The following is a 15,905-nucleotide window of genomic DNA, read 5'->3' as shown; positions in this document are numbered from 1 at the left end:
GAGCCCCAGCACGTCTAGGAATGGGACACAAGGCACAGAGGTCCCCATAGCACATCGGGCAGAAGAAGGGGATGCTTCCCCATGGCAGACTAGGGCGTTAGGCTGGGCATCAGGGTCTACCAGGTGGGCAGGGCATACGGTCCAAAGTGCATGACCGGCTCCATTTGATTCCGACTGTAGTTAGTAGCAGAATGCCCTGTGAGGGTTTCAGAGCTTGGGTCCAGATCAGGAAATCTGGGAATGAGGAGTCTTTGGTGAGGCTGTCTGCTGGGTGCTATCACACCGATGGTCCCGCCAGACAGTGGCTACTACAGGCTGGGATTCAGAAGCAGAGTCTGGGGCCTGAGGAAAGAGTCCCATGCCCTGGAATGTGACACGTATTTCTTCATCCATATAGTTGAGTTTGACTTTCACAAAGTTCAGTGTGGCAGATGTGACTCTAGACTGGTATTTTCAAACATTTGCAGGCATAGGTCATCACTAGGAGAGCCGATTAAAATATACATCTTCCCATCGTCAGGTAGGATACACCTTACCTGTTCCTCCTTTCGGAGGACAGAATAGAACATGATCATTGGAGCTCGCGTGATTCGTGATTCACGGCTGTGCGTCATCAGGCCTTGCAAGATGTCCATCTTCCCGGGGGTTGCACTCGGTAATTAGAGAGTTTGGGGTGGGCCCTGGCAATGGGCATAGCAGCAAGTTTCCGGGCGATCGGGGGAAACCACACATGGTCCCCAGACCACCAAGCATGTGACTGAACTCTGATCAATTTCCATTTTTACTAAAAGACCAACATAGGCTTTGTCTTTTCTGTGTTTCTCCCTCCAAGTGTCACGTAATTAAAGCCGAGGCTGGGAGTGAGCAATTCAACAGGGGCTGGGGGACCAAGGTCACAATTAGATTTTCCCGCAGTCGCGTGATAACGGATTATTTCAGCCCTTGAAGAGGCAGGTGGGCGCGCATTCTAACAGTGGGCAGAATGGTCTATGAGTCACCCTCCCATCTGACTGAATGTTTGCCCACACGGAAGATTTGCTCCATCCCTCGGTATGAAATTGGGCTTCCTCCTTGCAGCTGCCTGGTGAGCAATTTATAGGACACAGAGGATGAGGCCAGTAATTAGGTTTCGGTTTTGGTTTTGGTGGGTGATTCAAATGCCGTTGTTCCCTTGTCATTCCTGATTTCTGAAGAGTCCACTGCTCTCCCACATTCACATGTAGAAGCCAGAGGATGTTTACAGTTTCTCTGCAAAGCAATTCCTTTGAGAGCTGTTTTTCTCTCTGCACGCTGCATGATTAAAAATAGAAACCATGAGCCCCAGAGGGAGTTAGGAGTAGATCCTCTGGGTGCTTTCAGCGCAGGTGGTTTAGGAAAAAAATATTCCTTCTTTATTTTTGGTAGAGGAGGTAGTATTTCCAACAGGTGGAGCGGGGCGGGGGAAAAAACCTGTTGCGACTATGTTTCTTAGTGGGACAAATTACTCTTAGGACACTGTTTGAATGGATGAGTTGAAAGTCAAATTTGCCTGCAAAGGAGATGCTCTCTAGGAGATGCTAATGTGGTTTGTGTTGTGATTTTCAAGGATAGTTTCTAGATGACCGATAATGTGCTTTCCTTTCCCTTGTAGATAACAACCCTCTTATTATCTGCAGCCTCAAGAAGAGAACAAAGCAGACCAGGCCATTAGGGGACGGAAATTACGCATTTAACTTCATGAACATTGGGTCTAAGTGGCCTCATTCGTTCAACATATATTATAAGTAGCTCTATGCCACATACTGCTCTCAGCACTGGGGACGCATCAGTGAACGAAACAGTCCAAATGTCTGCACTTAACGCAGCTTACTTTCTGATGAGGTCATCGTTTGACTCCCTGGCCCTTACAATATGGATTTCGGCGTGACTTTGGACAAGCTGATAAAACTCTCTGAATGTGAATTTCCTCACCTGTCAAATGTGTTCCTTGTGCTATTTGTGCTTCCCCCGTTCTCCTGGTCTTGAGAGTCACCGGGAATACTTGACAAGCATAAGCCCCTCCCACAGGGACTCTGATTCGGTACGTCTGGACCAGCCTTGTCCAGCAGAATGGAATATGAGCCATTCATGTCATTTCTAATGTTCTCACAGCCACAGTTTAAAAAAAAAAGTATAAAGAAGTAAGTGAAATTAATTCTAATATCTTCTTTTAAATATAAATGTATTGATTGATTGATTTTTGGCTGCGTTGGGTCTTCGTTGCTGAGCGCGGGCTTTCTCTAGTTGAGGTGAGGGGGGCTGCTCTTTGTTGAGGTGCGCAGGCTTCTCATTGTGGTGGCTTCTCTCGTTGCGGAGCATGGGCTCTCTGGGCGCGTGGGCTCAGTAGTTGTGGCTCGCCGGCTCTAGAGCGCAGGCTCAGTAGTTGTGACGCAAGGGCTTAGTTCTTCCGCGGAATTTGGGATGTTCCCAGACCAGGGCTCGAACCCGTGTCCCCTGCATTGGCAGGCAGATTCTTAACCACTGCGCCACCAGGGAGGTCCATATCTTTTACTTAATCCCATAAATTCAAACTTCTATCATTTCAAGATGTAGTCAATAGAAAACAGTTATGAGATATTTTATACTCTTTCTTTGTACGAAGCCTGCAAAATCTAGCGTGTATTTTATACTTACAACACAACTCATTTCGGATTTGCCACCTTTCAAGTGCTCACTCATCACCCGTGGCTGCTGGCCGCCATCCTGGACAGCACTGGTCCCCACAGAGCCCTGGAATCTGTACATTGAACAAGTGGTTCAGATGATTCTTATGTCTGAGCAAGTGTGGAAGAGACTAGGCCAGATGCTCCCCAGGGGAGCTCCCAATTCTCACTTTCTATTAGAATTTCGAGGTGTGTGGGGGGCACATCAAAGCATCTATCACTCAGTTGGCAATTACCACATATTCTTATTTTCAGAACGTCAGTTTCATAACTTATTTGATCTCCTCTGTTTTCTCCCCCTCCCACCCTCTATGTGGTTAAACTGAGAGTCAAGTCTTCTTAAGAATAATGACATAACAGTGCCGGAGACACTCAGTGAAGAAAACTTCACACGATCAAAGGGCTAAGGAGGCTGCCTGAGGAGGATAACCTAAAAAGAACAAAGAGCTTCAAGCTAGAAAAAGAAGGTGGAAAAGGCAGGGTGATCAAAGTTTGTAAAGTCATGAAGTAAATGGAAGCCTGAACAGGAACGTTTTGAAATCCAAAACTTAGCGGAAGAATGGAGCCTATTGGATAGCTTGAAATCACTCGCCTTAAGACAGATGATGAGAAAACAATAAGAATTCTTTAGGCAGCAGATACAGAATTCAGAGAACCCATTCCCTCTAGGATAGCAAAGGATATAATGCAAATAGGTTCAGGCAGTGTTTCGGTTTAAGCCCTAACCTCTTACAATATCCTAAAACATTCCCTATCTCCCTAGTAAGCAGTTGGTTTTATCTGTGGGAGGAGGTGAGCTTCAGGTCCTACTACTCTGCCATCTTGATTGCCTCCCCAGTCGTTGGTTTTAGATAGAATACTTTCCATCTGTCCATCCATCCACCCACCTGTACATCTGTTCATTAAACTTGGTAAGGGTCTACTCCATGAAATAGGTTTTGTTAGAGGTTTTCGTATGCAGGGCTTCACTGAATGCACATGACAATTCTGCAAAGTAGATACTATTATATCTTACTTCACAGATGGAGTTACAGGCTCAGAGAGGTTCAGTGACTCGTCCAGATTCATCTGGCTGACACGTCGTGTGAGTGCTTGGTCTAAAAGCTCCAAGCCTTAAACAAAGTCCAGTGGTCTTGACAAACAACAGCACGAGGCCAGATGTCTACTAGGCTGACCCAGAGCATTCTTATGAGCAAAGGGGGAAGGTTCTCCTCTCTCAGAAGATCTACCACCAAGGCTGAGTTCGGCGTGCCTGCCAGGACCTCGCGAGACCAAAGCCAGATCCCCTGCACCCCACCAGGCTTGTGGAAACCCCCTTCTGAGTCGTGATCACGTGGTTACAGACGTGTTCCATCAGTTTCATTTGTTGAGCTTTCTTGGGGCAACGCAGTGTGACAAACCTTGTTAGAATCACAATAGCACACAATCATCACAACTAGTGGAAACCATTCAGATCATCTTTTCCAATCTTCTCGTTCACAGTAATGGCCCAGCTGCTGTGTGTTTGTGGCCTTGGCCAGCGCTGGGATTAGAACTGACAGCCTGACTCCCTGGCCAAGGCTCCTTCCAGGCTGGTAAGCTTTGCACACGAGGCCCTTTCACTGCTATCCAGTAGGCAAAACAACTCAGAATTTGACATTTCATTTCTTGACACTTGATGGGAAGGCCTGAGATGTGTCACATCAGACTGAAAAATCACTGGGCCTGGTAACATGCAAAAATGATTTACAGCTTGTAATTGAAGGTTTAGCGTTGGCAGAAGTTATTCTGGGTGACTTCAGAGGAGAGGCTTAAATGGCCCCCATTTGTTTTCTCTGTATCCCACCTTAGAGCTCTTGGTACACGCTATTTTCTCCATCCGAAACAACTGTTTGTTGCAGGGCCCAGCAGTAAGGGCAGGTAAGAGTCACGGGGTTGGAGATACACGAACTGGTAGTCAACAGTCACGAATCACGATTCATATACGGCACACGTTTAGAACACAACACAGGCCAGTCAAGTAGGGAAAGGGGGGAACTAAGGGTTGGGTCCTCCCGCAAAGAGCCTTCAAGTCACTCTGCTTAGCATCTCTTTTGAAGACGTCACGGTTACCCCAGGGGAAGGGATCTTGGCTCTATCCATTGCTCCTGTTCCAGTGACACGCGTGACCCATCAAACTTCTCATCTAAAGCAGTAGTCTTCGTTCATCACTTGAAGACTCCCGCAGTCCCGCAGAGGACATTTCAAAACAACTAGCATGGAAGTTCCCATTGGCCACCGTGACTCCATGTTGAACTACTTAACGTGTCTCGACAGTGCTTAAATCCTGTAAGTTTCACAGAAGATGAATAGGAAACCTAACATGAAAGAAATCACCTCATCACAATACCCCATGTGTATTAGATGGACTAGAATAAGCTTAGCTGTTGTAGCAAATAAACCCCGGCCTCTCAACCTGGGACGTGTAAAGACCCTGCTTCTCACTCACAGCACGGTCTGATGTGGGCCGAGCGCACCTCCTGCATGGGTCCCCTGAGCCAGCTTCCCCGCACCGCTCTGCTTTGCGCCTCTCACAGACCTGGGTCCTCTCCTTGGCAGTGACTCTGGGATCCGAATTGTTTTCATAATGCAGCGACACCATCTTAGACTTTTTCCTTCCAGGCAAGTGGGGAGAGAGAGAGATGGAGGGAGGGAGAAAGGGAGGAGGAAAGAGATAGAGATAGAGATAGAGAGAGAGAGAGAGAGAGAGAGAGAGAGAGAGAGAGAGAGAGAGAGCGAGCGCCTAGAGAAGACACACGTGCTTGTATCTGCCTCAAGGATCATGTGGACACTTGGTAGGGAGCAGCAGTCTCTACCACGCCAGATCTGGACTGTGTCCCCCTGCCCCTGCCACACATCAAGAAGCCTTTCTTCCCTAAGCACTTAACCCAGCAAGATGGGTTCCGTCTATTAACAGGTTCTTGGTTCACCGACAGGACTGGAAGCTCTTTCAGGCGAGGGAGCTCCTAATGACCTTCATCAAGTATTCTCAGGGATCATATGCTCATGCGCTCTGGCAGGTGGTTGATGTGGGGGAAGGAGTGTGACTCCAAGGCAGATGGCCTGTGGCTCACTCCCAATGCCAGGTGGGGGACAGGGTGTGAGAAGGGCAACGCTGACTGTCCCTAGGGCCTGGGGGGAGGAGGGGGCGTCTCTCTGAGTAGAGAAGCCCCACTGGCTTCCTTTCCTCATTCAGGAAAAGCTTTCACTCTGTCCTGTAACTCGTTCCCTCCGCGACATTTACAGAGTGGTTGCTATGAGCCAGGACGTGTCCTAGGGGCTCCCTCTGCTTCATAAGAAGGGTGCAGCCAGTGTTGTGAGGTCTGATGAGGGGACTTCACAAAGCACAAGGATAGGGCAGACGGGAGTCATTTGCCTCAATGGTAGAAAAAAAGAGAAATTCCATAAAAGTGGTCATTATTATCTGGAAAATAGTATAGAACAACCCGCAGAGAATGAATTTCACACGTAGGATTACAGCTGTGAAAAAAGTACTGGGGAAAGGACAGCCTTGCCCCTCCAGCCTTAGGGGACAGATATGGCCAACAGATAAAGGAAAGTCTCTGTTCCTAGAAAGCGAGTCAGAAGACGAACTGGCAGAAACTGGTGCTCCATGTGGCCTGCTCCCCTGTGATCTGGTGGAGAACCAGTTTAAGGGGTATTTGATCAGAATGGAGAAAGTTGCCCAGCTGCCTTAAGCCCCTCTACTACTGTCCAGGAGTCCTCGTGGTTCCCCTCTCCAAGAAAAGGATTAGACCCAGAGTCTGGGGCTGATGGTTAAATGCCTCCAACTGCAAAGATTGATCAGTTGGTGGGGCAGGGAGCCACGGGCAGCCACAGAGAAAGTTCATCGTCATTAAGTGATACCACCGGGAATTAGTGGGAACAGGACATCACTGTAAAGAATAGCATTTCTATGGGCAGACCTTCCACCTCACTTAGGAGTCATACCCTGGAAAAGTAACTTACATGTTAGTGTTGCCTTTGCGATGGTCAGTGAATGCGGCCGGCTGAGAGGCACACAGACCAAGGTCACAGTGTGGGTCACAGGGGGCAAAGTCATGGTATGGGGCCGTATAGGAACAGGTGACAGGAGAAAGGACCAGGGAGGAAAAGTGCCGTGCTTGGTACAAGTCTGGGACAGTTGGATTTGTCTTGAGTCTTCTGGACGCTATGGTTAGAGGAACAAACCGACAGCTCCTGTTAATAGCAACTGGTCAGAACCGCCTACAGTTACTCCCAATGGGCATCTGTCAACCTAGATTCCCAGGGCAAGCATCCCAACAGAGACAGAAGCTGTATCTTTTTTTAAGGCCCAGCTGTGGAAGTCGCTCTTTCTTCTGCCACATCCTACTCCTCAGAAATGAGCCATTAAGACGGCTTGTCTCCAGCATTTACTGTTTGTAGAGTTTTTGATGATGGCCATTTTGACTGGTGTGAGATAATAAATGCTGGAGAGGGTGTGGAGAAAAGGGAACTCTCTTGCACTGTTGGTGGGAATGTAAATTGATACAGCCACTATGGAGAACAGTATGGAGGTTCCTTAAAACACTAAAAATAGAACTACCATATGACCCAGCAATCCCATTACTGGGCATATACCCTGAGAAAACAATAACTCAAAAAGAGTCATGTACCAAAATCTTCATTGCAGCTCTATTTACAATAGCCAGGACATGGAAGCAACCTAAGTGTCCATCAACAGATGAATGGATAAAGAAGGTGTGGCACATATATACAATGGAATATTACTCAGCCATAAAAAGGAATGAAACTGAGGTATTTGTAGTGAGGTGGATGGATCTAGAGACTGTCATACAGAGTGACGTAAGTCAGAAAGACAAAAACAAATACCATATGCTAACACATACATATGGAATCTAAAAAAAAAAAAGGTCATGAAGAACCTAGGGGCAAGATGGGAATAAAGATGCAGACCTACTAGAGAATGGACTTGAGAATACAGGGAGGGGGAAGGGTAAGCTGGGACAAAGTGAGACAGTGGCATGGACATATATAAATTAAATGTAAAATAGATAGCTAGTGGGAAGCAGCCGCATAGCACAGGGAGATCAGCTCAGTGCTTTGTGACCACCTAGAGGGGTGGGATAGGGAGGGTGGGAGGGAGGGAGATGCAAGAAGGAAGAGATATGGGGACATATGTATATGTATAACTGATTCACTTTGTTATAAAGTAGAACCTAACACACCATTGTAAAGCAATTATACTCCAATAAAGATGTTAAAAAAAAAAAGATGGCTTGCCTTCAAGGAGAGGTGAATTGGAGCCCTCCTTTTTATGGAGGGCCAAAAATGTGCAGATATGTTTTGGTGATTTTTTTTTTTGAATACGCTTCTTTTTTAATTTTTTTTATCACTAACAAGAGTTCAATTTTTTTTACACTTTTTTCTTTTGAAACAGATCTTACACATGATAAATGCACAAGTCTTTCATGTGCATCTGTCGAGTTTTGACAAATGAATGCATCTATATACTCTAAACCCTATCAAGAGACATAAAACATTACCATCATCTCTGTAAGCTCCCTCAGCCCTTTCCCAGTCTGTTCCTGCCCTAATCCCAGATGCCAGGGGTGTTCTGTTTTTGCTTTTTTCTATTGTAGTTTCAAGATGTTGATTTATACCAGTTAGTATCATTACTGAGTCCTCAAATAATTTTTCTTCGGTTGTTACTTGGTCTTCTTTTTAAAAGCATATTTTCCATGTTCTGGCCACAAGTTATGTGCATTCATCTCACAGGCCCACTTCCACCCAGGATCTCCCAAAGGCTCATCTGTCATGGGATTCGACTCATGATATCACCATCTAATTGGGTCCAGGTGCAGACAAGCCCCTGAGTTTGGCTTGCCCAGCACAGCACCCTCAGCTCCCACCCTCTGCAGGAAAGAGACTTCCTTACAGAGTGCAAGCGCCCTGCAGACAGAAACCCATCCCCTTTTACCCCTCATGGTGCTTAGCACCAACTAAACATTAAATGCTCTGGAGACATCATCTTGCAGATTTTCTAATGTTTCAGAACAATCAAACCTCGACATCCCTCCCTTCTGTTCCCAAGTAGCACAATTCCTTGTCACGGTTGGCTTTCTGCCCTTGGAGCTCAGGAACTGCCTCAAGAACAGCAAGTAAGCCCGAGTGCCCGTGCCAGTGCAATGACCATCGGCAGTGGCAGGGAGGGGCTCTGCGGCGTAACGAGGGGGCACTGACGCCGCTTCACTTCCCAAATTCTCAAACTGCACGCTGCTCCTGGGATCCTCTTGGCAAGCCCTCCCTGCTTTTGGGATATCAGACCAACTGCAAAACCAAAGAGACAGCCTTACATGGAAGGCCCCCTGACACTGTTTACAGCCAAATCAATCTGTTCACGGTCATAACTGAGATACAGGGGCCCCAGCTGCAGCCTTCAACTGGACCTCGATCTGCCTCACGACAGGACCAGGGACGCTGAGGAGTATAGAAGGAAACCTCCTCTTCCCCTCCAGTCTTCGGCCGCCTGTCCCCACGCCCACCCTGCGCGCACACTCCCGTGAGAAAGACTTTTCAGGAACAAAGGGTGACACATAAGAGTAGGAGCTCATTTCATCTTTACAGCAGCCCTATATGTTTCTTATCCTCAGATAAGACACTGAAACCAAGAGGGGCTTATGACTGGCTGGGGGTCCACAGCCCGTGATAGGCAGAGCCAGGATTCAAACCTTAGTAGATTCCAGAATGTGTGCTATTCACCACCACCTCACTGTGAAAGGCAGACAGTGTGTTTTGGGTACAACAATGACATACACAGGTTTCTAATATAGGACTAATAATGCAACATATCCTACCTGTAGGTCAGGAATTTTATGTAGACTAATAAGAAAGCGCTGAATGTGTGGACGTTGATTTATAATTTATAATGATCGGCGGCCACGCACTGGGTGCCTTCCAGGAGCAGACACTACAGTAAGCATTTTACATATTGTGTCACTATGCTTCATACCCTTGCAACATCGTTATTATAAAAGTGGGAACTGAAGCACTGAGGAGTCCAATACGTTGCCTACATTTGCATAGCTGGGGTGTGACCGGGCTGCGGTACCTATGCTTCCTAGCTTTCCAGATACAGCTCCTGCCATCTGTCTAACCTGACTGTCCCTGTCACCATTCCAGCCCTCTATGTAGTATTCCCAGCCCTCCATGAAGTCATCAATTTGCTAAAAATAATTTCTGTGGTTGATGGGTTTTTAACGAAGCATGCTGTCTCTGGCCCCTCCCTAGAAGTCTATGTCCAAGGGGGTGGGGAGTGGGTGTTCAGAGCTCCCGCTAATCTTAGCAGAGGCTCCAGGGCTGAGGCTGTGCCCTCTCTGATTTCTGCCTCATCTTATTTTTAATGAGGTCAAGGGCATCCACTGGGGAAAGGGAGGGGGCTATCTCTCCTGGTGGTGCCTGGAGCTCTCTGCTGTCACCCCTATTTCTTTGGCTTCTCACACAGCTGGTGTCAGAGGCAGAGACATCACTCACCCAGCTAGTCCTTGTAGGTCACGTCATTTTGAGCCAGATACCCCAGGTGGGTGAAGGAGAGATGAACCTCTGTATCTCCCAGATGTCACCTGCCCTTCAAAGCCCTCTTTCCATATCCGACAGGCAATTTCCTCACTGAGCTCTGCCTGGTGGGCTCTTCCCAGGCAGAACCAGCAAACTTGACCCTTCAAAAACAGATGCTGGTGGCAAGAGGCATTTCCTGTACCTCAAACTGTATGAGAAGCTGGTCCCAGGGACCGCTCGAGCTTGGAGTCACCCAAGAGATGGCAGGAGGAGCCACCCACACGGAGCTTGGTGTGACCGGTGGAGCGGACACCAGCTCCGGAGTCCAGCTCAGCCACAAAATCACCTCTGGGAGAAGTGCTTCTCCTCTGACGGCCTCTGTCTTCCCATCTGTGGTGTGGGGAATAACTCCATCTCATCTCCCACATGAGCGTAAAGTCAGTGTTGGAACTTGGCTCGTGACGCTGCAGTCAGAGCCCTTTTCTCCATCCTCCTCGCTATCCGTCTTCTCAGCCCAGTTCCTGGTCCCCCCCCCCCGCCGCCCCCGCTCGCCCTGGCCAAGCCCCGCCTGCTTCCCTCTTTACAGCCACATCTGTCCCTGCCCTGCATGCTGCTGGCTCACACTCACTGCGCTTCCCCATCTGCACTGGTGGGCCTGATGCCTTAGCCATGACTTCTGCAAACTCGACCACAGGGGACTCATCTTACGCTCACCTCTAAAGATGGGGAAAAGCAGAGGGCAAAGGTTATGCACACTTTTACTCTATTTTCCTGTGATTAACATTAGAGGTGGGACTTTGCTGTTAGTTTTCTATACGTTAATAATTTTTATGTCTTCCTGTGTATTGACACTTTTTATTATGAACTGTCCCTCTTTGAACTCTAGCAATGTTTCTTGTCTCTGAATCTATTTTCTATGATAGTGATATCATCTCTCTAGCTCTTTCACAGTCATTGTTTGCATAGAACATCTTTTTTCATCCTTTCATGCTCAAGCTATTTGTGCTCTAGAATCTGAAGTGTTTCACCTGTTGACAACGTATAATTGGATTTGCTTTTTTTTTAATCAAGTTTGAAAATCTGTCTTTTAATTAGAGTGTATAGAACATTCACGTCTAATGTAATTACTGAAGTGCTTGGGTTTCACTCATTTTGCTATTTGTTTTCTCCAGGTCTCATGTATTTTTGTTCCTCTGTTCTTTCTTTACTGCCTTTTTTGTGTTCAATTTTTGTAGTGTGTAATTTTTCTTCCTCTGTTCATTTTTACATATATTTTAAACAGTTTTATTGAAGTAAAATGGGCATAAACTGTGAATGTTTAAGGTTTATAATTTGGTGAGTTTTGACATGTACGCACCCACGAAAGCACCAGTGTGCCCCTTTGTCTCCCCACCCATCCCCGCCCATCAACATAAAATCCCTGGCCTTATTTCTGTCCATGGGCATTGGTTTGTATAATCTAGAATTTTATATAAATGGAAGCCTACAGTGTATTGGTTTAATCTAAATTCACTCAGCATGATTATTTTTCAAAAATAATACATAAGTAAAAATAAATAAGCATGATTGATTATTTGATGATTCATCCAGGTTGCAGTGTATCAACAGTTTATTATTTTCAATGGCTGAGTACTACCACATGATAGATAGAGAGATATTACTACAGACACAGATATATACTACATTTTGTTTATCTATTCACCTGTTTATCTATTCACCTGTTGGGACATTTGGGCTGTTTCCAGTTTTAGGCTATTATAAATAATGCTGCTATAAACATTCATGGCCAAGGTTTCGTGTGGATATATATTTTTATTTCTCTTGGAGACACAGCTGGTAGTGAAATTGCTGGATTGTATTATAAGTATACTTTTCTAGGATACAGGATTTGAAAATATTTTGTTCCAGTCGAGGCTTGTCTTTTTGATTTTTTTAATGATGCCTTTTGAAGAGCAGGCGTTTTGGGGGGAGGGATGGATTGGGAGTTTGGGATTAGCAGATGCAAAATATTATCTGTAGGATGGATAAACAACAAGGTCCTACAGTATAGCACATGGAACTATATTCAATATCCTGTGATAAACCATAATGGAAAAAATATGAAAAAGAATGTATATATAGGTATAACTGAATCACTTTGCTGTACAGTAGAAATTAACACAACATTGTAAATCAACTATACTTCACTAAAATAACTTTTTAAAAAAGATAAAAAAAGAAGTTTTTAATTTTGATGGAGTCCAATTAATCAAATCTTTCTCTTTTATTTATTCGCTCAGTTTTTAGTCATTGCACGCTATATCTTTTAAAATTCCTCTATTCTAAATTATTTGATTATCTTAGTTTTAATTCTCTGTGTTTTCACAAAGTCCTTTAACCAGTACCTGGTTGCGCATTCTGTTTTCATCCACTGTGACCATTTGCTGTCCTCTATTATCTCACCTGGGACCATCTGCACCTTAGATTTCATCTTGAACTCCTTGTGGTACTTACGCAATACCCAGCACGCAGAAAGCCCTCAAAGAACAAGGGTTGCGTTATTTGTGCATTGCTCATGTGTGCTGTTTGGGACCAGACTACGCTTTGGGGTTCACATTCTCCTTCAGAAAGACAAATGATGACATCTGAGATAGGGGACCTCTCCAGTACAACGCCATGCCTTTTGATCAACGGGAATCATGGTTTCATGCCCATCCATCCCTCCAAACTCAAAAGAAACTGCGACACGTGCTTGTTGAGAATGTGACACGTGCTTCTTGCTCTGTGACCCTTTGATTCACGTTAGATGTGGCCTCAAACACACCCCTCCTCCCTCTGTTGGAGGAGACTGTTTCTTGCTAGCAAACGTTTTGCCTCTGCATCCTGTGCATGGAAAAGGCCTTTGCATCCCGTGGAGATTTTGCGTTTTTACTCAGGTCAGTAGAGGGTACGGGATCCCACTGTGTCATCCAGGTTATGAAACGGCAAGGTGAACAGCCGTGATCTTGAGACGAGCTTCACTCCCAGGTTTGTCCTGAGCAGCCCTGCTAGCCCACACCTGCGCTGACGGGTGTCACACGTCACAGGTCTCTTACTTTCTCCCCTCAGCATCACTGTGAAGACTGCACGAGCAAAGGGCTAAGGTATGTGGAAGCGCCTGCTACAGGGCAGGTACATGGTGGGGGCTTGTTCCATTATTCCCGGTGTGCCTGAAACGATTCATACCTTTAAAAATATAACTGGTGTATTTCCAGGCACTGTGAGGGGCCAGGGAGACGACAATTTCTATGAAGGTCTGCCCTGAACCTGTCAACGTTCTGCCCGTTTCCAAGCGTCTTGTTTCCGGCGCACCTCCTCTGCCGCATCTCTGCGTTTCAACAACTAATCTAAACATCGGTCAGTTGGAAGCAGCTTCACCGACACCAGGAACAGACCTAGAAGCACATAGGAAGCTGTGGTTGAGCTCCTTTTGGGGTCCGGTGCTGCCTGTCCGCTGGGAGTGTTTCTGAAGGGTGTGCCAGAAGGGAGAGGAAGGGCGAGTTCCCGGGGCAGAGGCCCCCACAGTGGAAACCACTACGCTTTGTCCCCCAGACACTCCTGTTCCTGCCCTCGGCTAATCACAGTCATGGGCTTTCAGGTGATTCTAGCCAATTTTTGATAATGCATATCAAAGGGTAACAAAAATACTCACTTCTGAAAATCACCACTGCCCTTGCTTCCCTGGCAATCCGAGAGGAAACTGACATTTCCGGGACAAACCGATCAGCTTTAGCGGCGAGCGATGGGCCACTGACCTCGGTGGGCAGAGGAGCTGCTGAAAGGCACCAGCGGCCGTCCTTCAGGCCTCCAGGGAGCCTTAGGGACGTGAAGTTCTCACTTACATGACATTGTCCCAAGTCCTGCCATGCTGTATTTTCTTGGTCCAGGTCTTGGGCCTGCTGGCAGGTACTTGGGGTCAGAATGTGTTTGCTGTGGATTGCATCAGATGCGAGGAAAGGTGGCCGTCAGCTGTGGTGGGCTGGGGGGATGTGCTTAGGTTGGCACTGAGTCCATTCTCCTGAGGACAAGCTAGTGACCCTGAAGATGGCTCAGTCTCAGGCCGAGAGGGGCAGCCCTCTACAGGGGCCCAAAGCAGGAGTAACGTGTGATGACCTCCACCGACACCGTTCCCGGGCCTTACCCCGTAACAGGACCCGGCAGGAGGCATCTAACAGATCTGCTGGGTATTCAGCTTCCTCATTTTTGAAGAAGGTGGGCCTCGGTGACGTGGGGATGGGGTGTAGGACTAGGAATATGTTCTTACTGACTTCCAAGTAAGTGAAGTAAAAATTGCTATTTTTTATATTAATTTTTATTGGAGTAGAGTTGATTTACAATGTTGTGTTCGTTTCTGCTGTACAGCAGAGAGAATGTTATACACATGCACATATCCACTCTTTTTTAGATTCTTTTCCCATATAGGTCATTGCAGAGGATTGAGTAGGGTTCCCTGTGCTAGACAGGAGGTCCTTATTAGTTATCAATTTTTTTTTTTTTTTTTTTTTTTTCGGTACGCGGGCCTCTCACTGTCGTGGCCTCTCCCGCCGCGGAGCACAGGCTCCGGACGCGCAGGCCCAGCGGCCACGGCCCACGGGCCCAGCCGCTCCGCGGCATGTGGGATCCTCCTGGACCGGGGCACGAACCCGCGTCCCCTGCATCGGCAGGTGGACTCTCAACCATGCGCCACCAGGGAAGCCCCAGAAGGGACCTTTTGAAGCCTGGACTGGAATAATGGAAGGAGAGTATGAGAAATATGATGGGACTTGACGACTCTGGTTCCTGACAAACAATACTGGCCACGAGGAATACATCTAAGTCCAGATGGCCACACGGCTACAACGCAGTGCGTGTCTCAGCAATGAACTCATCTTAGAAACCAGTCTTTTCAAGCAGCCCATGATCTCCAACAGCTTTATCTTACAGATGAGACCAAGATGTACAGCCTCTTGCTGAGGGTCCCAGAGCCTTGTACAGGTTTCGAGGTCCCTAATCTCTGCTCCCTCTAACCTGGCAGTAATATGCAATTGACTCTTACCCCTTGGGTGCATCTGAAACTTGACCTCCAGGATCCATCCTTACCACTGCCTGGAGCAGAGTGTCACAAGGGTCCTTACCCCTGGCGTTTGTTCCTCAGCTGAACTTTGAGTCAGACCTCTGGTCCTGCCGGGGTCTCCTCTCCAGGGTCCTAACACTGGATTCTCTCCTTGTGCCCCAGCTGTGCTCCTGGTTCCCAGGTGTTAGTCTCCATACCTGCTCCCCAGGTCTCCTTGGAGCCCGTGGCTCGGGATTGGGCTGGACCGTCTGCTCGGCTCCTGCTGGATTCAAGGCTGCTCCGTCCTCTGCTCGTCCTGATATGCCTCCAGCCCCTCCTGCATGCTCTTTATTGCACTGACTCCTTGGTTTCATGCACAGTTCCTGGAAACCTCCCTCTACATCACGGATCCAAAATTGATGGTCCCGGTGTGACTGCCTAGTGGCCACCATGCCTCCTCCTGGGTGGCTGGCCGTCTCATGGTTCTGAACCTCCCAGGCCTTCTGCCGCCAGGTTGATTCTGATTTGCGCACTGAACAGTGTTTACAGGGAAGGCAGCTGCTGGCTTTCGTGCTCACCTAAGTCTGGCTGTTCCTTGTCTCCATCGGAGTGTCTGA

The 15,905-nt window shown here is 47.3% G+C and overlaps 1 non-coding gene across 1 annotated transcript; it reads left to right on the top strand.

Annotated features, from left to right (window-relative positions):
* Window positions 1-513: 513 nt before the first annotated feature.
* LOC113618646 (U8 small nucleolar RNA) lies at window positions 514-658 on the top strand. Its single transcript, XR_003432077.1, has one exon. It is a non-coding gene; the product is annotated as a U8 small nucleolar RNA (small nucleolar RNA).
* The last annotated feature ends 15,247 nt before the right edge of the window (window positions 659-15,905 follow it).

This window comes from Aethalodelphis obliquidens, unplaced genomic scaffold (assembly GCF_003676395.1).
Source record: "Aethalodelphis obliquidens isolate GAN/ISIS:26980383/991018 unplaced genomic scaffold, ASM367639v1 scaffold5, whole genome shotgun sequence".
Taxonomy (NCBI): domain Eukaryota; kingdom Metazoa; phylum Chordata; class Mammalia; order Artiodactyla; family Delphinidae; genus Aethalodelphis; species Aethalodelphis obliquidens.
Note: the sequence above shows the minus strand (reverse complement) of the source record. Positions and strands in the feature narration are given on the sequence as shown.